The sequence below is a fragment of the Phyllobates terribilis genome, unplaced genomic scaffold, assembly GCF_046119375.1.
Source record: "Phyllobates terribilis strain yellow unplaced genomic scaffold, ASM4611937v1 Scaffold_74__1_contigs__length_7073193, whole genome shotgun sequence".
NCBI classification, from domain to species: Eukaryota; Metazoa; Chordata; class Amphibia; order Anura; family Dendrobatidae; genus Phyllobates; species Phyllobates terribilis.
Genome location: NW_027362834.1, coordinates 893224 through 917917, shown reverse-complemented (window position 1 = coordinate 917917; position 24694 = coordinate 893224). Strand labels below are relative to the sequence as shown.

The following is a 24694-nucleotide window of genomic DNA, read 5'->3' as shown; positions in this document are numbered from 1 at the left end:
AATGTCACTGAGAAGCTCACAGAGACCGCCATAAGCAACAGTTTAAAAGAATGCCACAGACTAATCAACCAAACTTTTTGGGTTGGTTTCTCTTTTATAGTCTGCAGGCATTAAATGAAAGAAGTCAGTGTTCCAGCAGAGGGAGACAACGTTTCAGAAAAGGCATTGTAGCAAACCAAAAAAGAAATTTTAAGCGCAGCAGAGTAACCAGCTCACATACCTGTTAGCTCAGGTGAGTTTAAAAGGCTGCTGTTGATAACAAGGGCATTTGCTAAATAGATGGTGTGTGTGCAACAATATACTGAAAGGTCAATTATATTGTGCAGCTTATCTCACCACCTGTAGTTATTTAGGTGAAAGCTCCAAAATGCTTGCCTAATATGTCTGTTTATCCAAAAGGAAGTATAGAGGGAGAGCTAGATAGATAGCATTGCATTACATTACATTACATGGCAATGCAATGCACAGTTGCTGAAGTTGAACCAAAATGAGCTTGTCATCTGGCTTCTGCAACTTTTAACATGAAAAATCCAATGAGGAGAAGAAAAGCAAAGCCAAAGAGTCCATCCCAAAATCCGACAAACAAGCAAAATGAACAAAAAGCATTGAATTCAATTCTTTCTGATTTTAGAAACTGCATTAAAGAAGGGGTGCACCGGTCCTGGAGATACTGCAATACCAGGTCAATGCGTGGAGTGGACAGAGCAAGCTCTTTTTCCATCTCCCTGTTCTAAAAATCCATTTAATTTATGGTCCCCAGATAGGGGACGTATCAGATATTAAACTGATAAGAACAGATACTACACTTGATCTTAGCCAAAAGGCCGAGAAGCGATAACCAGAATTGGTTTCCGACTACGGTGCCACCCAAGGATTCTGAAAAGTCCATTTGTGGAGATGGCCACCTGGACTCCCGTTAAGAAGACATGCTGTCAACCTCTAGATCCCTCACATGCCTGCACTTTTCGGCTTGCTGCTGCTGCAATCCACGCGTTTTAGATCTGCATAACTCCACCTCTTTTAGCACAGTACCCTCAACCCCCGGCTGTTCCCACCCGCCTCAACACCGTTGGAAGGGAGGAGAACCAATTAAGGCGGGGGGGGGTGGAACGAGCAGCTGTCTACCCTTAGCAGGAGGGTTGCTGATTAATTACCTCTCCTGCTGCTGCTGCTGCTGGCTGTCCAGCAGCAGACTGAAGGTGGCTGCTGCTGTGCGCAGGTATATAAAGGCTCAGAGCCTATTATGACACGCGCAGCCAGCGTTCCATTGCCACATTCCGTCTACTGCAGGCGGGATACCTGGATGGCTGAATGTCACTGAGAAGCTCACAGAGACCCCCATAAGCAACAGTTTAAAAGAATGCCACAGACTAATCAACCAAACTTTTTGGGTTGGTTTCTCTTTTATAGTCTGCAGGCATTAAATGAAAGAAGTCAGTGTTCCAGCAGAGGGAGACAACGTTTCAGAAAAGGCATTGTAGCAAACCAAAAAAGAAATTTTAAGCGCAGCAGAGTAACCAGCTCACATACCTGTTAGCTCAGGTGAGTTTAAAAGGCTGCTGTTGATAACAAGGGCATTTGCTAAATAGATGGTGTGTGTGCAACAATATACTGAAAGGTCAATTATATTGTGCAGCTTATCTCACCACCTGTAGTTATTTAGGTGAAAGCTCCAAAATGCTTGCCTAATATGTATGTTTATCCAAAAGGAAGTATAGAGGGAGAGCTAGATAGATAGCATTGCATTACATTACATTACATGGCAATGCAATGCACAGTTGCTGAAGTTGAACCAAAATGAGCTTGTCATCTGGCTTCTGCAACTTTTAACATGAAAAATCCAATGAGGAGAAGAAAAGCAAAGCCAAAGAGTCCATCCCAAAATCCGACAAACAAGCAAAATGAACAAAAAGCATTGAATTCAATTCTTTCTGATTTTAGAAACTGCATTAAAGAAGGGGTGCACCGGTCCTGGAGATACTGCAATACCAGGTCAATGCGTGGAGTGGACAGAGCAAGCTCTTTTTCCATCTCCCTGTTCTAAAAATCCATTTAATATATGGTCCCCAGATAGGGGACGTATCAGATATTAAACTGATAAGAACAGATACTACACTTGATCTTAGCCAAAAGGCCGAGAAGCGATAACCAGAATTGGTTTCCGACTACGGTGCCACCCAAGGATTCTGAAAAGTCCATTTGTGGAGATGGCCACCTGGACTCCCGTTAAGAAGACATGCTGTCAACCTCTAGATCCCTCACATGCCTGCACTTTTCGGCTTGCTGCTGCTGCAATCCACGCGTTTTAGATCTGCATAACTCCACCTCTTTTAGCACAGTACCCTCAACCCCCGGCTGTTCCCACCCGCCTCAACACCGTTGGAAGGGAGGAGAACCAATTAAGGCGGGGGGGGGGTGGAACGAGCAGCTGTCTACCCTTAGCAGGAGGGTTGCTGATTAATTACCTCTCCTGCTGCTGCTGCTGCTGGCTGTCCAGCAGCAGACTGAAGGTGGCTGCTGCTGTGCGCAGGTATATAAAGGCTCAGAGCCTATTATGACACGTGCAGCCAGCGTTCCATTGCCACATTCCGTCTACTGCAGGCGGGATACCTGGATGGCTGAATGTCACTGAGAAGCTCACAGAGACCGCCATAAGCAACAGTTTAAAAGAATGCCACAGACTAATCAACCAAACTTTTTGGGTTGGTTTCTCTTTTATAGTCTGCAGGCATTAAATGAAAGAAGTCAGTGTTCCAGCAGAGGGAGACAACGTTTCAGAAAAGGCATTGTAGCAAACCAAAAAAGAAATTTTAAGCGCAGCAGAGTAACCAGCTCACATACCTGTTAGCTCAGGTGAGTTTAAAAGGCTGCTGTTGATAACAAGGGCATTTGCTAAATAGATGGTGTGTGTGCAACAATATACTGAAAGGTCAAATTATATTGTGCAGCTTATCTCACCACCTGTAGTTATTTAGGTGAAAGCTCCAAAATGCTTGCCTAATATGTCTGTTTATCCAAAAGGAAGTATAGAGGGAGAGCTAGATAGATAGCATTGCATTACATTACATTACATGGCAATGCAATGCACAGTTGCTGAAGTTGAACCAAAATGAGCTTGTCATCTGGCTTCTGCAACTTTTAACATGAAAAATCCAATGAGGAGAAGAAAAGCAAAGCCAAAGAGTCCATCCCAAAATCCGACAAACAAGCAAAATGAACAAAAAGCATTGAATTCAATTCTTTCTGATTTTAGAAACTGCATTAAAGAAGGGGTGCACCGGTCCTGGAGATACTGCAATACCAGGTCAATGCGTGGAGTGGACAGAGCAAGCTCTTTTTCCATCTCCCTGTTCTAAAAATCCATTTAATATATGGTCCCCAGATAGGGGACGTATCAGATATTAAACTGATAAGAACAGATTTTTTTTTTTTTAATTTGGCTATCCCCCACATGGGGATAAAAACCGTTTATTTAAAATTTAACAAATTACAGAAATAAAACCATTACATCCACATTACACTTTCGGGACTTCAAAGAAAAATAAAAATTCCATCACAGCAAATTTTACAAGACTTCAAATATTCCATAGGTTAAAAAGCCATTTGCCTGCCAACGTTACATTCTTTTTCCTGTCCAATAAATAGTATATGTACATTTCACTTTTACAAAAGGCTAAAACATCATCTACTGGTAACATTTCATGTTTAAAAACAGCAATATTTCTAGCATTCCAGAGCGCTATCTTGGCACAATTCACTGTCTTCCACGCCATTATTTTTTGGTCCATTGTTGGGCATTCCAGAAGACCATATAACACTGATGCAAAATTAAAGTCCTTGAGGTCCACCATTTTCTCCAGCAGGGGGATTAATCTTCTCCAGAACTCTTTAGCAAAAGCACAAGTCCATAAAAGATGCTTCACTGTCTCTTCTTCTTGACAACCTTCTCTTGGGCAGATGGCAGACCTCACAAAACCTCTTCTGTACTGGAATGCCCGGCAAGGAAGACAGTGGTGTGCGCAGCTCCAAGACATGTCTTTCTGTACATTAAAAAGATAAGGGGCGTTAATCATTTTCCATATGTGTACAGTTTTGTCATCATCATAACGTTCAATATCACACAACGTCACATCAGTACTAATTTGTTTGAGTAGTGTCTTGCTGTTACATAGATCCCCTGTCTGTTTCTTATTCAAATTAAAATCAAGAATAATTTTCTTTAAAATCTCATAATGTGCAGGTAGGTTAAAAGCATAAGGAAAGGATAAAACCGTTTCAAACCAACCAAACCTTCTCATGAGAAAACCAGTGTTAAAACGCATAAAATAGGAAAGGTAATTATCTTTAAAAAGGGTTTTAAAACAGAAACAGAAAAAATGTATTAAAAGAAACTTATCTAAAACAGGGAAATCTTTCCCACCTTTAACCTTTGGCTTTGTCACAATTTCTCTTTTGAGTTTCTCCATTTTTGAGCCCCAAAAAAAGGTAAAACATACTTTTGTAATTCGTTTCAACAAATTTGTAGGAGGGGGGAACACCAAACTAAGATATAACAGGATAGGTAATATCACCATTTTTACAATCAGAACTTTACCTTCCATTGACAGCTTTCTCATATTCCACATGCAGATTTTCTGATTAATTTTCTGTGCTGCCGCATCCCAGCTATTAAAACCATTATTAGATTCATTAAAAGAAACACCTAAAATAGTAATGGAATCTGTAACTGCAATTGGTACATCATGTAAACTCATCCCCCCGACATTTAAAATATTACATTTAGTAAGATTAATTTTAAAACCGGAAACTGTACAAAAAGACTGAATTTGGCTTATCGTTTTTTGTATTGAAGGTACATCACATCCAAACACTGCTACATCATCCATATAGCTTACAACTTTAACTTGTAGACCGTTCCCTCCGGGTAAGGGTACTCCACATATTTGCTTATCCTGGCGTATTGTACATAAAAGGGGTTCTATAGCACATATAAAAAGCAGGGGGGACAAAGGGCAACCCTGCTTCACCCCTGATTTTAAAACTACCTCTTTTGTTTTAAAACCATTAACTAAAATCTTACTCGTACAATCATTATAAAAAGCTTTAAGAGACAATAAAAACCCACCCGGAATGCCCATTTTTTCTAAAACTTTAAAAAGATAAAAATGAGACACGCGATCAAAAGCTTTCTCAAAATCCACCGCTAGGATTGACATCTTTGTCTTTCTGGTTTTTACATCTTCAATACAATCTTTCACCAGGTTTAAATTGTCCCAGATACTACGCCCAGGTACCCCGCATACCTGATTTGCATGAATTACTTTATGTATCACCTTTTTCAACCGATTTGCACAGATCTTAGCCATAATTTTGTAATCACTATTTAAAAGAGTTATCGGCCTCCAGTTTTTAAGATCCGTTTTGTCACCTTTTTTGTATAGTAGTGATACCTCACCTTTCTTCCATGAGTTGAGTAAAACCTTATTATTAAAAACTTCGGAAAACAAATTAAACAAATCATCTTTTAAAATATCATAAAAACTTATATAAAACTCTATGGGGATACCATCAGGGCCGGGCACTTTACCATTTTTAAAACTCTTCATGGTTTCTAAAATCTCTTCCTCACATAGAGGTTGGGATAAAAAACTTTGGGCATCAGCATCTAGGGTGGACTTGATCTCCCCCAGGAAAGTGTGTATTAAATCATGGTCTACAGTTTTTACATTAAAAAGATCATTAAAATAGACATTTACCTTATCCAATATAACGTTGATATTATTATCTCCATCTATGTTATCAATTATTGTTTTTGCCTGTTTGTTTTTCTTAAAAAAATACCTGGAACAAGTCTCATCCTCTTCTACGTGTTTTACCTTTGAACGAAAAATCAGTTCTTTTCCTTTTTGTTCCAACCACTTTGAAATTTCTCCTTTAAGACTCAATATATCATTACCTACATCCAGACCATTGTCTTTGAATTTGTACAATGTCTGTAACCTGATATTAAGAAAATTATAGATCTCAAACTTTTCTTTAGCTTTTTGTATGCTTTTCTTAATAAAGAAATCTTTAATGCTTATTTTCATTCTATCCCACCAGGAGCTAAAAGAAATATTGGGGTTTTTCCTTTTTCTACACTTTACATAAAACTCAATAAAATCCGATAAAATTTGTGGATCTTTTAAAAGGGACACATTCAATTTCCAAGATTTCTTACCACATTTCTTCTTTCCATTAATCCTCACTCTAAAAGATAAAACCTTGTGATCTGAGAGAATATTAGTTAAAACTTCACATTTCACTGGCAGTATTTTTTCTGAACCTAAAACAAAATCTATCCTGGAGCTACATGTAGAATTGCTCCAGGTGAAACCAGCGTCTATAGGGCTATCCTTGTTACATTCTTTATACACATCAGTTAATTTACAATCATTTATAATATTGCTTAACATTCCAGACGTTTTGTCATAATTTCTACTCACGGAACCGGAGCGTCGGCTTTCGCCTTTTAAAATACAATTAAAATCACCTGCCAGGATAAAAGGTTCAGAAATGTTAATAAATAAAGGTAAAATTTCCAGCATATCAGCCCTTTCATTTTTATCAGGTGACCCATAAAAATTTAAAAACTGCCATCTTGTCCCATCAATAAAAGCCTTAACTAAAAGAATACGACCCGGTAAAATATCTTGGATAAAATCAATAGACACATTTCCCTTAAAAAGTATAGCTACCCCGGCTGATCCGGTTGCATTTGATCCAGACCAGACCGATGGACCATGTTTCCACTCTTCCTTATATTTTTTGTAAGAAATCTTATGAGGGATATGACATTCTTGTAAAAAGAAAACAGAAGCTGTAAAACAGGTTAAAAAATGTAAAACAGTAGCTCTTCTGGTCTTGGATCCTATGCCTCTCACATTGAGGGAAACACCACTAATGTCAGCCATCATAACAAATGGTTAGGAAGAAACAAAAACTGGACTTTACCTATCCGATGGACGGATCAGACCACTTGGACTTTCACCAACGCCCTCTTCTGAATCCACCGTTATCAAAGAGTCTTCATCATCGGAGAAGGAACATTCACTTAAATTAAGACCCGACGCTACTGGGGTGTAGCTCGGAAGGATATTGAGAGAAAGGTTACACTGGGTCTCCATAGGCTGACCATTTAGGTCCTCGTCAGGTGGGTCTCCGAGAGGCTCCGCACTCCCCTGCTGACCCGCAGAGGGTCGTAACACAGGGGCAGGCTGCGCACATGGCGGAGCCTCAGAGTCCCCGGAGGCAGCCAGGTTCGGGGCCCCACCTGGGGCAGCAGAGCCCCGGGACCTCGGGATTCCAGAGTCTACACCCCCGTGAGGGGATGTATCCATCTCCTACCTATTAGCCACCTCCACGGAACCATTCTTTTTCTTATTATGAGACCTCACCAAATGCCACGTACCGCCCTCGCTCTCGTGAGACCCAGTGGGAATTTTGGGCTCGGTGTCAGCCTTTTGGCGCTCTTTTTTGGCCTTACCGACCGCCCCTTTATGATCTTTCTCAGCCTTCCTTTTAGCCTCCTTATGGTCTTTCAGCCAGCTCCTGGGCTCCTGTGAGTTACCTGTCATTGACTCGGAGGGATTGTTACTAGTCGAAGCGCCCTTATCACCTCCCGAGGCTCCAGGTTGCTGTTCCTCCTCCTGAGGGGTGGTCTGATTGGCCCGTCCATTCCCGGATGTCTTGGACTTCTCCTTTTGTTTTTGTTCATCCTCTCTGAACCTGTGAGGGCAAGAAAAATAGAAATGACCAGGTGTCCGACAAAAAGAGCATTTTTTTTCATTTGGGCACTCCTTTGTGTCATGTTCAGTACTGGCACAATTTCTACAAGTGGCACCACAACTATCCTTAGAGTGCCCATAGAGACCACAATACCTACAGAAAAGTGGCATTCCTGAGAAAAAAAAATCCCCATTAGTTTGCCCTATTTTAAATCGAGCTGGAGGAAGTCTCACACCTCCAGGGAATTTTGGGTCTCTTTCACATTTTACTAAAAACTTCCATTTTGAGGTCCAGATGTTAAACTCATTCAACACTTTCCCAATCAATTTCACACTTTTAAAATAAACTGACAAAAAGGAAATAATCTCTGGTGCTGTTATGAAGGGTGAGAAGATTTTCACAACCACCATCTTTACCTCATCCAGGACGTGCTCGATAATCTGAATCCCTTTTAGACCAGGGCTATTTTCTACCGACTTAACTCTGGACAAAACATCTTTGAAAATACCTTCGCCAGTAAAGTCTCCACGTCGAGGATAATCCTGGATAGAAAGGATTTCGCTGGTTCTGACGTGGAGCAGTTTCTCAAGCACGTCCTGGACTACATATCCCAGATTCCGCATATCGGAACCACCAGCCGTAAAGCGGACCCTTATGGTGTTCTTGAGCCTCGCATATAGAGGCACGAGGTTGGGGTCAACCTCCATGGTATGGCGCAACAAAATGCAAATTGCAACCGCCTGCAATCTGCGCCTTCAGAGCTTTGTGATAAAGCACCTGAAGGCTGGGGGATTGCTGCCCGTTACCCTAGGACTAATCCCTCTCCCTAATAGCAGCAGGCAGGTGAAGCCCACCGAAGTGGACGATCCTGCCAGGCCAAGGAGAGGGGTACCTGAGTACCCTTCAACTGAAACCTCCTGCTGTGAAGCACTTGGTCTCAGCCAAAAGGCCGAGAAGCGATAACCAGAATTGGTTTCCGACTACGGTGCCACCCAAGGATTCTGAAAAGTCCATTTGTGGAGATGGCCACCTGGACTCCCGTTAAGAAGACATGCTGTCAACCTCTAGATCCCTCACATGCCTGCACTTTTCGGCTTGCTGCTGCTGCAATCCACGCGTTTTAGATCTGCATAACTCCACCTCTTTTAGCACAGTACCCTCAACCCCCGGCTGTTCCCACCCGCCTCAACACTGTTGGAAGGGAGGAGAACCAATTAAGGCGGGGGGGGGGGGTGGAACGAGCAGCTGTCTACCCTTAGCAGGAGGGTTGCTGATTAATTACCTCTCCTGCTGCTGCTGCTGCTGGCTGTCCAGCAGCAGACTGAAGGTGGCTGCTGCTGTGCGCAGGTATATAAAGGCTCAGAGCCTATTATGACACGCGCAGCCAGCGTTCCATTGCCACATTCCGTCTACTGCAGGCGGGATACCTGGATGGCTGAATGTCACTGAGAAGCTCACAGAGACCGCCATAAGCAACAGTTTAAAAGAATGCCACAGACTAATCAACCAAACTTTTTGGGTTGGTTTCTCTTTTATAGTCTGCAGGCATTAAATGAAAGAAGTCAGTGTTCCAGCAGAGGGAGACAACGTTTCAGAAAAGGCATTGTAGCAAACCAAAAAAGAAATTTTAAGCGCAGCAGAGTAACCAGCTCACATACCTGTTAGCTCAGGTGAGTTTAAAAGGCTGCTGTTGATAACAAGGGCATTTGCTAAATAGATGGTGTGTGTGCAACAATATACTGAAAGGTCAATTATATTGTGCAGCTTATCTCACCACCTGTAGTTATTTAGGTGAAAGCTCCAAAATGCTTGCCTAATATGTCTGTTTATCCAAAAGGAAGTATAGAGGGAGAGCTAGATAGATAGCATTGCATTACATTACATTACATGGCAATGCAATGCACAGTTGCTGAAGTTGAACCAAAATGAGCTTGTCATCTGGCTTCTGCAACTTTTAACATGAAAAATCCAATGAGGAGAAGAAAAGCAAAGCCAAAGAGTCCATCCCAAAATCCGACAAACAAGCAAAATGAACAAAAAGCATTGAATTCAATTCTTTCTGATTTTAGAAACTGCATTAAAGAAGGGGTGCACCGGTCCTGGAGATACTGCAATACCAGGTCAATGCGTGGAGTGGACAGAGCAAGCTCTTTTTCCATCTCCCTGTTCTAAAAATCCATTTAATATATGGTCCCCAGATAGGGGACGTATCAGATATTAAACTGATAAGAACAGATACTACACTTGATCTTAGCCAAAAGGCCGAGAAGCGATAACCAGAATTGGTTTCCGACTACGGTGCCACCCAAGGATTCTGAAAAGTCCATTTGTGGAGATGGCCATCTGGACTCCCGTTAAGAAGACATGCTGTCAACCTCTAGATCCCTCACATGCCTGCACTTTTCGGCTTGCTGCTGCTGCAATCCACGCGTTTTAGATCTGCATAACTCCACCTCTTTTAGCACAGTACCCTCAACCCCCGGCTGTTCCCACCCGCCTCAACACCGTTGGAAGGGAGGAGAACCAATTAAGGCGGGGGGGGGGGTGGAACGAGCAGCTGTCTACCCTTAGCAGGAGGGTTGCTGATTAATTACCTCTCCTGCTGCTGCTGCTGCTGGCTGTCCAGCAGCAGACTGAAGGTGGCTGCTGCTGTGCGCAGGTATATAAAGGCTCAGAGCCTATTATGACACGCGCAGCCAGCGTTCCATTGCCACATTCCGTCTACTGCAGGCGGGATACCTGGATGGCTGAATGTCACTGAGAAGCTCACAGAGACCGCCATAAGCAACAGTTTAAAAGAATGCCACAGACTAATCAACCAAACTTTTTGGGTTGGTTTCTCTTTTATAGTCTGCAGGCATTAAATGAAAGAAGTCAGTGTTCCAGCAGAGGGAGACAACGTTTCAGAAAAGGCATTGTAGCAAACCAAAAAAGAAATTTTAAGCGCAGCAGAGTAACCAGCTCACATACCTGTTAGCTCAGGTGAGTTTAAAAGGCTGCTGTTGATAACAAGGGCATTTGCTAAATAGATGGTGTGTGTGCAACAATATACTGAAAGGTCAATTATATTGTGCAGCTTATCTCACCACCTGTAGTTATTTAGGTGAAAGCTCCAAAATGCTTGCCTAATATGTCTGTTTATCCAAAAGGAAGTATAGAGGGAGAGCTAGATAGATAGCATTGCATTACATTACATTACATGGCAATGCAATGCACAGTTGCTGAAGTTGAACCAAAATGAGCTTGTCATCTGGCTTCTGCAACTTTTAACATGAAAAATCCAATGAGGAGAAGAAAAGCAAAGCCAAAGAGTCCATCCCAAAATCCGACAAACAAGCAAAATGAACAAAAAGCATTGAATTCAATTCTTTCTGATTTTAGAAACTGCATTAAAGAAGGGGTGCACCGGTCCTGGAGATACTGCAATACCAGGTCAATGCGTGGAGTGGACAGAGCAAGCTCTTTTTCCATCTCCCTGTTCTAAAAATCCATTTAATATATGGTCCCCAGATAGGGGACGTATCAGATATTAAACTGATAAGAACAGATACTACACTTGATCTTAGCCAAAAGGCCGAGAAGCGATAACCAGAATTGGTTTCCGACTACGGTGCCACCCAAGGATTCTGAAATGTCCATTTGTGGAGATGGCCACCTGGACTCCCGTTAAGAAGACATGCTGTCAACCTCTAGATCCCTCACATGCCTGCACTTTTCGGCTTGCTGCTGCTGCAATCCACGCGTTTTAGATCTGCATAACTCCACCTCTTTTAGCACAGTACCCTCAACCCCCGACTGTTCCCACCCGCCTCAACACCGTTGGAAGGGAGGAGAACCAATTAAGGCGGGGGGGGGGGTGGAACGAGCAGCTGTCTACCCTTAGCAGGAGGGTTGCTGATTAATTACCTCTCCTGCTGCTGCTGCTGCTGGCTGTCCAGCAGCAGACTGAAGGTGGCTGCTGCTGTGCGCAGGTATATAAAGGCTCAGAGCCTATTATGACACGCGCAGCCAGCGTTCCATTGCCACATTCCGTCTACTGCAGGCGGGATACCTGGATGGCTGAATGTCACTGAGAAGCTCACAGAGACCGCCATAAGCAACAGTTTAAAAGAATGCCACAGACTAATCAACCAAACTTTTTGGGTTGGTTTCTCTTTTATAGTCTGCAGGCATTAAATGAAAGAAGTCAGTGTTCCAGCAGAGGGAGACAACGTTTCAGAAAAGGCATTGTAGCAAACCAAAAAAGAAATTTTAAGCGCAGCAGAGTAACCAGCTCACATACCTGTTAGCTCAGGTGAGTTTAAAAGGCTGCTGTTGATAACAAGGGCATTTGCTAAATAGATGGTGTGTGTGCAACAATATACTGAAAGGTCAATTATATTGTGCAGCTTATCTCACCACCTGTAGTTATTTAGGTGAAAGCTCCAAAATGCTTGCCTAATATGTCTGTTTATCCAAAAGGAAGTATAGAGGGAGAGCTAGATAGATAGCATTGCATTACATTACATTACATGGCAATGCAATGCACAGTTGCTGAAGTTGAACCAAAATGAGCTTGTCATCTGGCTTCTGCAACTTTTAACATGAAAAATCCAATGAGGAGAAGAAAAGCAAAGCCAAAGAGTCCATCCCAAAATCCGACAAACAAGCAAAATGAACAAAAAGCATTGAATTCAATTCTTTCTGATTTTAGAAACTGCATTAAAGAAGAGGTGCACCGGTCCTGGAGATACTGCAATACCAGGTCAATGCGTGGAGTGGACAGAGCAAGCTCTTTTTCCATCTCCCTGTTCTAAAAATCCATTTAATATATGGTCCCCAGATAGGGGACGTATCAGATATTAAACTGATAAGAACAGATACTACACTTGATCTTAGCCAAAAGGCCGAGAAGCGATAACCAGAATTGGTTTCCGACTACGGTGCCACCCAAGAATTCTGAAAAGTCCATTTGTGGAGATGGCCACCTGGACTCCCGTTAAGAAGACATGCTGTCAACCTCTAGATCCCTCACATGCCTGCACTTTTCGGCTTGCTGCTGCTGCAATCCACGCGTTTTAGATCTGCATAACTCCACCTCTTTTAGCACAGTACCCTCAACCCCCGGCTGTTCCCACCCGCCTCAACACCGTTGGAAGGGAGGAGAACCAATTAAGGCGGGGGGGGGGTGGAACGAGCAGCTGTCTACCCTTAGCAGGAGGGTTGCTGATTAATTACCTCTCCTGCTGCTGCTGCTGCTGGCTGTCCAGCAGCAGACTGAAGGTGGCTGCTGCTGTGCGCAGGTATATAAAGGCTCAGAGCCTATTATGACACGCGCAGCCAGCGTTCCATTGCCACATTCCGTCTACTGCAGGCGGGATACCTGGATGGCTGAATGTCACTGAGAAGCTCACAGAGACCGCCATAAGCAACAGTTTAAAAGAATGCCACAGACTAATCAACCAAACTTTTTGGGTTGGTTTCTCTTTTATAGTCTGCAGGCATTAAATGAAAGAAGTCAGTGTTCCAGCAGAGGGAGACAACGTTTCAGAAAAGGCATTGTAGCAAACCAAAAAAGAAATTTTAAGCGCAGCAGAGTAACCAGCTCACATACCTGTTAGCTCAGGTGAGTTTAAAAGGCTGCTGTTGATAACAAGGGCATTTGCTAAATAGATGGTGTGTGTGCAACAATATACTGAAAGGTCAATTATATTGTGCAGCTTATCTCACCACCTGTAGTTATTTAGGTGAAAGCTCCAAAATGCTTGCCTAATATGTCTGTTTATTCAAAAGGAAGTATAGAGGGAGAGCTAGATAGATAGCATTGCATTACATTACATTACATGGCAATGCAATGCACAGTTGCTGAAGTTGAACCAAAATGAGCTTGTCATCTGGCTTCTGCAACTTTTAACATGAAAAATCCAATGAGGAGAAGAAAAGCAAAGCCAAAGAGTCCATCCCAAAATCCGACAAACAAGCAAAATGAACAAAAAGCATTGAATTCAATTCTTTCTGATTTTAGAAACTGCATTAAAGAAGGGGTGCACCGGTCCTGGAGATACTGCAATACCAGGTCAATGCGTGGAGTGGACAGAGCAAGCTCTTTTTCCATCTCCCTGTTCTAAAAATCCATTTAATATATGGTCCCCAGATAGGGGACGTATCAGATATTAAACTGATAAGAACAGATACTACACTTGATCTCAGCCAAAAGGCCGAGAAGCGATAACCAGAATTGGTTTCCGACTACGGTGCCACCCAAGGATTCTGAAAAGTCCATTTGTGGAGATGGCCACCTGGACTCCCGTTAAGAAGACATGCTGTCAACCTCTAGATCCCTCACATGCCTGCACTTTTCGGCTTGCTGCTGCTGCAATCCACGCGTTTTAGATCTGCATAACTCCACCTCTTTTAGCACAGTACCCTCAACCCCCGGCTGTTCCCACCCGCCTCAACACCGTTGGAAGGGAGGAGAACCAATTAAGGCGGGGGGGGGGGGTGGAACGAGCAGCTGTCTACCCTTAGCAGGAGGGTTGCTGATTAATTACCTCTCCTGCTGCTGCTGCTGCTGGCTGTCCAGCAGCAGACTGAAGGTGGCTGCTGCTGTGCGCAGGTATTTAAAGGCTCAGAGCCTATTATGACACGCGCAGCCAGCGTTCCATTGCCACATTCCGTCTACTGCAGGCGGGATACCTGGATGGCTGAATGTCACTGAGAAGCTCACAGAGACCGCCATAAGCAACAGTTTAAAAGAATGCCACAGACTAATCAACCAAACTTTTTGGGTTGGTTTCTCTTTTATAGTCTGCAGGCATTAAATGAAAGAAGTCAGTGTTCCAGCAGAGGGAGACAACGTTTCAGAAAAGGCATTGTAGCAAACCAAAAAAGAAATTTTAAGCGCAGCAGAGTAACCAGCTCACATACCTGTTAGCTCAGGTGAGTTTAAAAGGCTGCTGTTGATAACAAGGGCATTTGCTAAATAGATGGTGTGTGTGCAACAATATACTGAAAGGTCAATTATATTGTGCAGCTTATCTCACCACCTGTAGTTATTTAGGTGAAAGCTCCAAAATGCTTGCCTAATATGTCTGTTTATCCAAAAGGAAGTATAGAGGGAGAGCTAGATAGATAGCATTGCATTACATTACATTACATGGCAATGCAATGCACAGTTGCTGAAGTTGAACCAAAATGAGCTTGTCATCTGGCTTCTGCAACTTTTAACATGAAAAATCCAATGAGGAGAAGAAAAGCAAAGCCAAAGAGTCCATCCCAAAATCCGACAAACAAGCAAAATGAACAAAAAGCATTGAATTCAATTCTTTCTGATTTTAGAAACTGCATTAAAGTAGGGGTGCACCGGTCCTGGAGATACTGCAATACCAGGTCAATGCGTGGAGTGGACAGAGCAAGCTCTTTTTCCATCTCCCTGTTCTAAAAATCCATTTAATATATGGTCCCCAGATAGGGGACGTATCAGATATTAAACTGATAAGAACAGATACTACACTTGATCTTAGCCAAAAGGCCGAGAAGCGATAACCAGAATTGGTTTCCGACTACGGTGCCACCCAAGGATTCTGAAAAGTTCATTTGTGGAGATGGCCACCTGGACTCCCGTTAAGAAGACATGCTGTCAACCTCTAGATCCCTCACATGCCTGCACTTTTCGGCTTGCTGCTGCTGCAATCCACGCGTTTTAGATCTGCATAACTCCACCTCTTTTAGCACAGTACCCTCAACCCCCGGCTGTTCCCACCCGCCTCAACACCGTTGGAAGGGAGGAGAACCAATTAAGGCGGGGGGGGGGTGGAACGAGCAGCTGTCTACCCTTAGCAGGAGGGTTGCTGATTAATTACCTCTCCTGCTGCTGCTGCTGCTGGCTGTCCAGCAGCAGACTGAAGGTGGCTGCTGCTGTGCGCAGGTATATAAAGGCTCAGAGCCTATTATGACACGCGCAGCCAGCGTTCCATTGCCACATTCCGTCTACTGCAGGCGGGATACCTGGATGGCTGAATGTCACTGAGAAGCTCACAGAGACCGCCATAAGCAACAGTTTAAAAGAATGCCACAGACTAATCAACCAAACTTTTTGGGTTGGTTTCTCTTTTATAGTCTGCAGGCATTAAATGAAAGAAGTCAGTGTTCCAGCAGAGGGAGACAACGTTTCAGAAAAGGCATTGTAGCAAACCAAAAAAGAAATTTTAAGCGCAGCAGAGTAACCAGCTCACATACCTGTTAGCTCAGGTGAGTTTAAAAGGCTGCTGTTGATAACAAGGGCATTTGCTAAATAGATGGTGTGTGTGCAACAATATACTGAAAGGTCAATTATATTGTGCAGCTTATCTCACCACCTGTAGTTATTTAGGTGAAAGCTCCAAAATGCTTGCCTAATATGTCTGTTTATCCAAAAGGAAGTATAGAGGGAGAGCTAGATAGATAGCATTGCATTACATTACATTACATGGCAATGCAATGCACAGTTGCTGAAGTTGAACCAAAATGAGCTTGTCATCTGGCTTCTGCAACTTTTAACATGAAAAATCCAATGAGGAGAAGAAAAGCAAAGCCAAAGAGTCCATCCCAAAATCCGACAAACAAGCAAAATGAACAAAAAGCATTGAATTCAATTCTTTCTGATTTTAGAAACTGCATTAAAGAAGGGGTGCACCGGTCCTGGAGATACTGCAATACCAGGTCAATGCGTGGAGTGGACAGAGCAAGCTCTTTTTCCATCTCCCTGTTCTAAAAATCCATTTAATATATGGTCCCCAGATAGGGGACGTATCAGATATTAAACTGATAAGAACAGATACTACACTTGATCTTAGCCAAAAGGCCGAGAAGCGATAACCAGAATTGGTTTCCGACTACGGTGCCACCCAAGGATTCTGAAAAGTCCATTTGTGGAGATGGCCACCTGGACTCCCGTTAAGAAGACATGCTGTCAACCTCTAGATCCCTCACATGCCTGCACTTTTCGGCTTGCTGCTGCTGCAATCCACGCGTTTTAGATCTGCATAACTCCACCTCTTTTAGCACAGTACCCTCAACCCCCGGCTGTTCCCACCCGCCTCAACACCGTTGGAAGGGAGGAGAACCAATTAAGGCGGGGGGGGGGGGGTGGAACGAGCAGCTGTCTACCCTTAGCAGGAGGGTTGCTGATTAATTACCTCTCCTGCTGCTGCTGGCTGTCCAGCAGCAGACTGAAGGTGGCTGCTGCTGTGCGCAGGTATATAAAGGCTCAGAGCCTATTATGACACGCGCAGCCAGCGTTCCATTGCCACATTCCGTCTACTGCAGGCGGGATACCTGGATGGCTGAATGTCACTGAGAAGCTCACAGAGACCGCCATAAGCAACAGTTTAAAAGAATGCCACAGACTAATCAACCAAACTTTTTGGGTTGGTTTCTCTTTTATAGTCTGCAGGCATTAAATGAAAGAAGTCAGTGTTCCAGCAGAGGGAGACAACGTTTCAGAAAAGGCATTGTAGCAAACCAAAAAAGAAATTTTAAGCGCAGCAGAGTAACCAGCTCACATACCTGTTAGCTCAGGTGAGTTTAAAAGGCTGCTGTTGATAACAAGGGCATTTGCTAAATAGATGGTGTGTGTGCAACAATATACTGAAAGGTCAATTATATTGTGCAGCTTATCTCACCACCTGTAGTTATTTAGGTGAAAGCTCCAAAATGCTTGCCTAATATGTCTGTTTATCCAAAAGGAAGTATAGAGGGAGAGCTAGATAGATAGCATTGCATTACATTACATTACATGGCAATGCAATGCACAGTTGCTGAAGTTGAACCAAAATGAGCTTGTCATCTGGCTTCTGCAACTTTTAACATGAAAAATCCAATGAGGAGAAGAAAAGCAAAGCCAAAGAGTCCATCCCAAAATCCGACAAACAAGCAAAATGAACAAAAAGCATTGAATTCAATTCTTTCTGATTTTAGAAACTGCATTAAAGAAGGGGTACACCGGTCCTGGAGATACTGCAATACCAGGTCAATGCGTGGAGTGGACAGAGCAAGCTCTTTTTCCATCTCCCTGTTCTAAAAATCCATTTAATATATGGTCCCCAGATAGGGGACGTATCAGATATTAAACTGATAAGAACAGATACTACACTTGATCTTAGCCAAAAGGCCGAGAAGCGATAACCAGAATTGGTTTCCGACTACGGTGCCACCCAAGGATTCTGAAAAGTCCATTTGTGGAGATGGCCACCTGGACTCCCGTTAAGAAGACATGCTGTCAACCTCTAGATCCCTCACATGCCTGCACTTTTCGGCTTGCTGCTGCTGCAATCCACGCGTTTTAGATCTGCATAACTCCACCTCTTTTAGCACAGTACCCTCAACCCCCGGCTGTTCCCACCCGCCTCAACACCGTTGGAAGGGAGGAGAACCAATTAAGGCGGGGGGGGGGGTGGAACGAGCAGCTGTCTACCCTTAGCAGGAGGGTTGCTGATTAATTACCTCTCCTGCTGCTGCTGCTGCTGGCTGTCCAGCAGCAGACTGAAGGTGGCTGCTGCTGTGCGCAGGTATATAAAGGCTCAGAGCCTATTATGACACGCGCAGCCAGCGTTCCATTGCCACATTCCGTCTACTGCAGGCGGGATACCTGGATGGCTGAATGTCACTGAGAAGCTCACAGAGACCGCCATAAGCAACAGTTTAAAAGAATGCCACAGACTAATCAACCAAACTTTTTGGGTTGGTTTCTCTTTTATAGTCTGCAGGCATTAAATGAAAGAAGTCAGTGTTCCAGCAGAGGGAGACAACGTTTCAGAAAAGGCATTGTAGCAAACCAAAAAAGAAATTTTAAGCGCAGCAGAGTAACCAGCTCACATACCTGTTTGCTCAGGTGAGTTTAAAAGGCTGCTGTTGATAACAAGGGCATTTGCTAAATAGATGGTGTGTGTGCAACAATATACTGAAAGGTCAATTATATTGTGCAGCTTATCTCACCACCTGTAGTTATTTAGGTGAAAGCTCCAAAATGCTTGCCTAATATGTCTGTTTATCCAAAAGGAAGTATAGAGGGAGAGCTAGATAGATAGCATTGCATTACATTACATTACATGGCAATGCAATGCACAGTTGCTGAAGTTGAACCAAAATGAGCTTGTCATCTGGCTTCTGCAACTTTTAACATGAAAAATCCAATGAGGAGAAGAAAAGCAAAGCCAAAGAGTCCATCCCAAAATCCGACAAACAAGCAAAATGAACAAAAAGCATTGAATTCAATTCTTTCTGATTTTAGAAACTGCATTAAAGAAGGGGTGCACCGGTCCTGGAGATACTGCAATACCAGGTCAATGCGTGGAGTGGACAGAGCAAGCTCTTTTTCCATCTCCCTGTTCTAAAAATCCATTTAATATATGGTCCCCAGATAGGGGACGTATCAGATATTAAACTGATAAGAACAGATACTACACTTGATCTTAGCCAAAAGGCCGAGAAGCGATAACCAGAATTGGTTTCCGACTACGGTGCCACCCAAGGATTCTGAAAAGTCCATTTGTGGAGATGGCCACCTGGACTCCCGTTAAGAAGACATGCTGTCAACCTCTAGATCCCTCACATGCCTGCACTTTTCGGCTTGCTGTTGCTGCAATCCACGCGTTTTAGATCTGCATAACTCCACCTCTTTTAGCACAGTACCCTCAACCCCCGGCTGTTCCCACCCGCCTCAACACCGTTGGAAGGGAGGAGAACTAATTAAGGCGGGGGGGGGGTGGAACGAGCAGCTGTCTACCCTTAGCAGGAGGGTTGCTGATTAATTACCTCTCCTGCTGCTGCTGCTGCTGGCTGTCCAGCAGCAGACTGAAGGTGGCTGCTGCTGTGCGCAGGTATATAAAGGCTCAGAGCCTATTATGACACGCGCAGCCAGCGTTCCATTGCCACATTCCGTCTACTGCAGGCGGGATACCTGGATGGCTGAATGTCACTGAGAAGCTCACAGAGACCGCCATAAGCAACAGTTTAAAAGAATGCCACAGACTAATCAACCAAACTTTTTGGGTTGGTTTCTCTTTTATAGTCTGCAGGCATTAAATGAAAGAAGTCAGTGTTCCAGCAGAGGGAGACAACGTTTCAGAAAAGGCATTGTAGCAAACCAAAAAAGAAATTTTAAGCGCAGCAGAGTAACCAGCTCACATACCTGTTAGCTCAGGTGAGTTTAAAAGGCTGCTGTTGATAACAAGGGCATTTGCTAAATAGATGGTGTGTGTGCAACAATATACTGAAAGGTCAATTATATTGTGCAGCTTATCTCACCACCTGTAGTTATTTAGGTGAAAGCTCCAAAATGCTTGCCTAATATGTCTGTTTATCCAAAAGGAAGTATAGAGGGAGAGCTAGATAGATAGCATTGCATTACATTACATTACATGGCAATGCAATGCACAGTTGCTGAAGTTGAACCAAAATGAGCTTGTCATCTGGCTTCTGCAACTTTTAACATGAAAAATCCAATGAGGAGAAGAAAAGCAAAGCCAAAGAGTCCATCCCAAAATCCGACAAACAAGCAAAATGAACAAAAAGCATTGAATTCAATTCTTTCTGATTTTAGAAACTGCATTAAAGAAGGGGTGCACCGGTCCTGGAGATACTGCAATACCAGGTCAATGCGTGGAGTGGACAGAGCAAGCTCTTTTTCCATCTCCCTGTTCTAAAAATCCATTTAATATATGGTCCCCAGATAGGGGACGTATCAGATATTAAACTGATAAGAACAGATACTACACTTGATCTTAGCCAAAAGGCCGAGAAGCGATAACCAGAATTGGTTTCCGACTACGGTGCCACCCAAGGATTCTGAAAAGTCCATTTGTGGAGATGGCCACCTGGACTCCCGTTAAGAAGACATGCTGTCAACCTCTAGATCCCTCACATGCCTGCACTTTTCGGCTTGCTGCTGCTGCAATCCACGCGTTTTAGATCTGCATAACTCCACCTCTTTTAGCACAGTACCCTCAACCCCCGGCTGTTCCCACCCGCCTCAACACCGTTGGAAGGGAGGAGAACCAATTAAGGCGGGGGGGGGGTGGAACGAGCAGCTGTCTACCCTTAGCAGGAGGGTTGCTGATTAATTACCTCTCCTGCTGCTGCTGCTGCTGGCTGTCCAGCAGCAGACTGAAGGTGGCTGCTGCTGTGCGCAGGTATATAAAGGATCAGAGCCTATTATGACACGCGCAGCCAGCGTTCCATTGCCACATTCCGTCTACTGCAGGCGGGATACCTGGATGGCTGAATGTCACTGAGAAGCTCACAGAGACCGCCATAAGCAACAGTTTAAAAGAATGCCACAGACTAATCAACCAAACTTTTTGGGTTGGTTTCTCTTTTATAGTCTGCAGGCATTAAATGAAAGAAGTCAGTGTTCCAGCAGAGGGAGACAACGTTTCAGAAAAGGCATTGTAGCAAACCAAAAAAGAAATTTTAAGCGCAGCAGAGTAACCAGCTCACATACCTGTTAGCTCAGGTGAGTTTAAAAGGCTGCTATTGATAACAAGGGCATTTGCTAAATAGATGGTGTGTGTGCAACAATATACTGAAAGGTCAATTATATTGTGCAGCTTATCTCACCACCTGTAGTTATTTAGGTGAAAGCTCCAAAATGCTTGCCTAATATGTCTGTTTATCCAAAAGGAAGTATAGAGGGAGAGCTAGATAGATAGCATTGCATTACATTACATTACATGGCAATGCAATGCACAGTTGCTGAAGTTGAACCAAAATGAGCTTGTCATCTGGCTTCTGCAACTTTTAACATGAAAAATCCAATGAGGAGAAGAAAAGCAAAGCCAAAGAGTCCATCCCAAAATCCGACAAACAAGCAAAATGAACAAAAAGCATTGAATTCAATTCTTTCTGATTTTAGAAACTGCATTAAAGAAGGGGTGCACCGGTCCTGGAGATACTGCAATACCAGGTCAATGCGTGGAGTGGACAGAGCAAGCTCTTTTTCCATCTCCCTGTTCTAAAAATCCATTTAATATATGGTCCCCAGATAGGGGACGTATCAGATATTAAACTGATAAGAACAGATTTTTTTTTTTATCGAAAGCCCGAATTCGTGTACAAAACCCGAGTGCGCTTAAAAAAGTGACAAGTGCCACAAAAAAAGTGCACTAGGATGCTGGTCTTCTTGAAACCCTCTCCAAAAGGAGAAGGGTCCCCCAAACCATTCCCCGTCCCTCCGAGCCAAAAGGCCACAGCGAGGAACAGGGACAAAAAGCCACCTCCAGCCGAAGCCAGAGGCGACCCAATCTTACCCCCAGCACCTGCCCGAGTTCTCACCCGAGCAAGGCACTGGGAGCCAAAGACTGTGCTCCCCTCCCGGAAGAGGGGAGCCAACAATGCTCTCCTCCCGAAAGAGGAGAGCCAGGGGGGTTCAGGGGGGAGCGGAACCTGATGGCCACACACTCCCCCCCTAGACCTGCCAAGAGAGGAACCCGTAAGGGAACCGCATCCCGACAAAATCCTAGTAGGACGTGACACACGTGAATAAGTGGACACACAGTGACAAAGAAATTAAATAAATAGTGAAGGTTTCACAGTATAATACTGCCCGGACCTTCGACCGGGAATTGAAAAATTCCCCATCCTAAGGCCAGAAGGCCCGGAATAAGGGTGTGTGCGAAGAAAGAAAATTTGAAGTGCTTGTGCAAATGTGCCATAAACTCAAGTGGGGTTCCCAATCCCAGTGAGTTAAGGCACCCCAGGGTCACCACTCCTGGGGCACTTCACACTTCGGGCTTTCGATCTTCCCCGGCCCAATGGCGTCGATCCTGGGGGGCCATGCTTTCCACCAGATGACTATATTAGCCACCTGGCGTACTAACAAGCGCCTAAACCCCAGTGTGCATAATGTATCAATCTACTAGGGCGGCCAACATCCAAAACCGCCTTTTCGAAAGATACTACACTTGATCTTAGCCAAAAGGCCGAGAAGCGATAACCAGAATTGGTTTCCGACTACGGTGCCACCCAAGGATTCTGAAAAGTCCATTTGTGGAGATGGCCACCTGGACTCCCGTTAAGAAGACATGCTGTCAACCTCTAGATCCCTCACATGCCTGCACTTTTCGGCTTGCTGCTGCTGCAATCCACGCGTTTTAAATCTGCATAACTCCACCTCTTTTAGCACAGTACCCTCAACCCCCGGCTGTTCCCACCCGCCTCAACACCGTTGGAAGGGAGGAGAACCAATTAAGGCGGGGGGGGGGGGTGGAACGAGCAGCTGTCTACCCTTAGCAGGAGGGTTGCTGATTAATTACCTCTCCTGCTGCTGCTGCTGCTGGCTGTCCAGCAGCAGACTGAAGGTGGCTGCTGCTGTGCGCAGGTATATAAAGGCTCAGAGCCTATTATGACACGCGCAGCCAGCGTTCCATTGCCACATTCCGTCTACTGCAGGCGGGATACCTGGATGGCTGAATGTCACTGAGAAGCTCACAGAGACCGCCATAAGCAACAGTTTAAAAGAATGCCACAGACTAATCAACCAAACTTTTTGGGTTGGTTTCTCTTTTATAGTCTGCAGGCATTAAATGAAAGAAGTCAGTGTTCCAGCAGAGGGAGACAACGTTTCAGAAAAGGCATTGTAGCAAACCAAAAAAGAAATTTTAAGCGCAGCAGAGTAACCAGCTCACATACCTGTTAGCTCAGGTGAGTTTAAAAGGCTGCTGTTGATAACAAGGGCATTTGCTAAATAGATGGTGTGTGTGCAACAATATACTGAAAGGTCAATTATATTGTGCAGCTTATCTCACCACCTGTAGTTATTTAGGTGAAAGCTCCAAAATGCTTGCCTAATATGTCTGTTTATCCAAAAGGAAGTATAGAGGGAGAGCTAGATAGATAGCATTGCATTACATTACATTACATGGCAATGCAATGCACAGTTGCTGAAGTTGAACCAAAATGAGCTTGTCATCTGGCTTCTGCAACTTTTAAGATGAAAAATCCAATGAGGAGAAGAAAAGCAAAGCCAAAGAGTCCATCCCAAAATCCGACAAACAAGCAAAATGAACAAAAAGCATTGAATTCAATTCTTTCTGATTTTAGAAACTGCATTAAAGAAGGGGTGCACCGGTCCTGGAGATACTGCAATACCAGGTCAATGCGTGGAGTGGACAGAGCAAGCTCTTTTTCCATCTCCCTGTTCTAAAAATCCATTTAATATATGGTCCCCAGATAGGGGACGTATCAGATATTAAACTGATAAGAACAGATACTACACTTGATCTTAGCCAAAAGGCCGAGAAGCGATAACCAGAATTGGTTTCCGACTACGGTGCCACCCAAGGATTCTGAAAAGTCCATTTGTGGAGATGGCCACCTGGACTCCCGTTAAGAAGACATGCTGTCAACCTCTAGATCCCTCACATGCCTGCACTTTTCGGCTTGCTGCTGCTGCAATCCACGCGTTTTAGATCTGCATAACTCCACCTCTTTTAGCACAGTACCCTCAACCCCCGGCTGTTCCCACCCGCCTCAACACCGTTGGAAGGGAGGAGAACCAATTAAGGCGGGGGGGGGTGGAACGAGCAGCTGTCTACCCTTAGCAGGAGGGTTGCTGATTAATTACCTCTCCTGCTGCTGCTGCTGCTGGCTGTCCAGCAGCAGACTGAAGGTGGCTGCTGCTGTGCGCAGGTATATAAAGGCTCAGAGCCTATTATGACACGCGCAGCCAGCGTTCCATTGCCACATTCCGTCTACTGCAGGCGGGATACCTGGATGGCTGAATGTCACTGAGAAGCTCACAGAGACCGCCATAAGCAACAGTTTAAAAGAATGCCACAGACTAATCAACCAAACTTTTTGGGTTGGTTTCTCTTTTATAGTCTGCAGGCATTAAATGAAAGAAGTCAATGTTCCAGCAGAGGGAGACAACGTTTCAGAAAAGGCATTGTAGCAAACCAAAAAAGAAATTTTA

General features: G+C 44.1%; 13 non-coding genes and 2 pseudogenes across 13 annotated transcripts; all 15 read right to left on the bottom strand.

Annotated features, from left to right (window-relative positions):
* Positions 1-645: 645 nt before the first annotated feature.
* LOC141195771 (U2 spliceosomal RNA) lies at positions 646-836 on the bottom strand. Its single transcript, XR_012268349.1, has one exon. It is a non-coding gene; the product is annotated as a U2 spliceosomal RNA (small nuclear RNA).
* A 1119-nt stretch (positions 837-1955) lies between these two features.
* Positions 1956-2146, bottom strand: LOC141196779 (U2 spliceosomal RNA). The gene has a single exon (XR_012269175.1). It is a non-coding gene; the product is annotated as a U2 spliceosomal RNA (small nuclear RNA).
* A 1121-nt stretch (positions 2147-3267) lies between these two features.
* Positions 3268-3468, bottom strand: LOC141196335 (U2 spliceosomal RNA; annotated as a pseudogene).
* A 6382-nt stretch (positions 3469-9850) lies between these two features.
* LOC141196778 (U2 spliceosomal RNA) lies at positions 9851-10041 on the bottom strand. Its single transcript, XR_012269174.1, has one exon. It is a non-coding gene; the product is annotated as a U2 spliceosomal RNA (small nuclear RNA).
* A 1121-nt stretch (positions 10042-11162) lies between these two features.
* On the bottom strand, positions 11163-11353 carry LOC141196777 (U2 spliceosomal RNA). The gene has a single exon (XR_012269173.1). It is a non-coding gene; the product is annotated as a U2 spliceosomal RNA (small nuclear RNA).
* Positions 11354-12474: 1121 nt separating this feature from the next.
* LOC141195711 (U2 spliceosomal RNA) lies at positions 12475-12665 on the bottom strand. The gene has a single exon (XR_012268289.1). It is a non-coding gene; the product is annotated as a U2 spliceosomal RNA (small nuclear RNA).
* Positions 12666-13785: 1120 nt separating this feature from the next.
* LOC141195855 (U2 spliceosomal RNA) lies at positions 13786-13976 on the bottom strand. The gene has a single exon (XR_012268429.1). It is a non-coding gene; the product is annotated as a U2 spliceosomal RNA (small nuclear RNA).
* Positions 13977-15098: 1122 nt separating this feature from the next.
* On the bottom strand, positions 15099-15289 carry LOC141195760 (U2 spliceosomal RNA). Its single transcript, XR_012268338.1, has one exon. It is a non-coding gene; the product is annotated as a U2 spliceosomal RNA (small nuclear RNA).
* A 1120-nt stretch (positions 15290-16409) lies between these two features.
* Positions 16410-16600, bottom strand: LOC141196776 (U2 spliceosomal RNA). The gene has a single exon (XR_012269172.1). It is a non-coding gene; the product is annotated as a U2 spliceosomal RNA (small nuclear RNA).
* Positions 16601-17717: 1117 nt separating this feature from the next.
* Positions 17718-17908, bottom strand: LOC141195856 (U2 spliceosomal RNA). The gene has a single exon (XR_012268430.1). It is a non-coding gene; the product is annotated as a U2 spliceosomal RNA (small nuclear RNA).
* A 1121-nt stretch (positions 17909-19029) lies between these two features.
* On the bottom strand, positions 19030-19220 carry LOC141196775 (U2 spliceosomal RNA). The gene has a single exon (XR_012269171.1). It is a non-coding gene; the product is annotated as a U2 spliceosomal RNA (small nuclear RNA).
* Positions 19221-20340: 1120 nt separating this feature from the next.
* Positions 20341-20531, bottom strand: LOC141196774 (U2 spliceosomal RNA). The gene has a single exon (XR_012269170.1). It is a non-coding gene; the product is annotated as a U2 spliceosomal RNA (small nuclear RNA).
* A 1120-nt stretch (positions 20532-21651) lies between these two features.
* LOC141196269 (U2 spliceosomal RNA) lies at positions 21652-21834 on the bottom strand. Its single transcript, XR_012268831.1, has one exon. It is a non-coding gene; the product is annotated as a U2 spliceosomal RNA (small nuclear RNA).
* Positions 21835-22623: 789 nt separating this feature from the next.
* Positions 22624-22715, bottom strand: LOC141196510 (U2 spliceosomal RNA; annotated as a pseudogene).
* A 1122-nt stretch (positions 22716-23837) lies between these two features.
* Positions 23838-24028, bottom strand: LOC141196773 (U2 spliceosomal RNA). The gene has a single exon (XR_012269169.1). It is a non-coding gene; the product is annotated as a U2 spliceosomal RNA (small nuclear RNA).
* Positions 24029-24694: the final 666 nt, after the last annotated feature.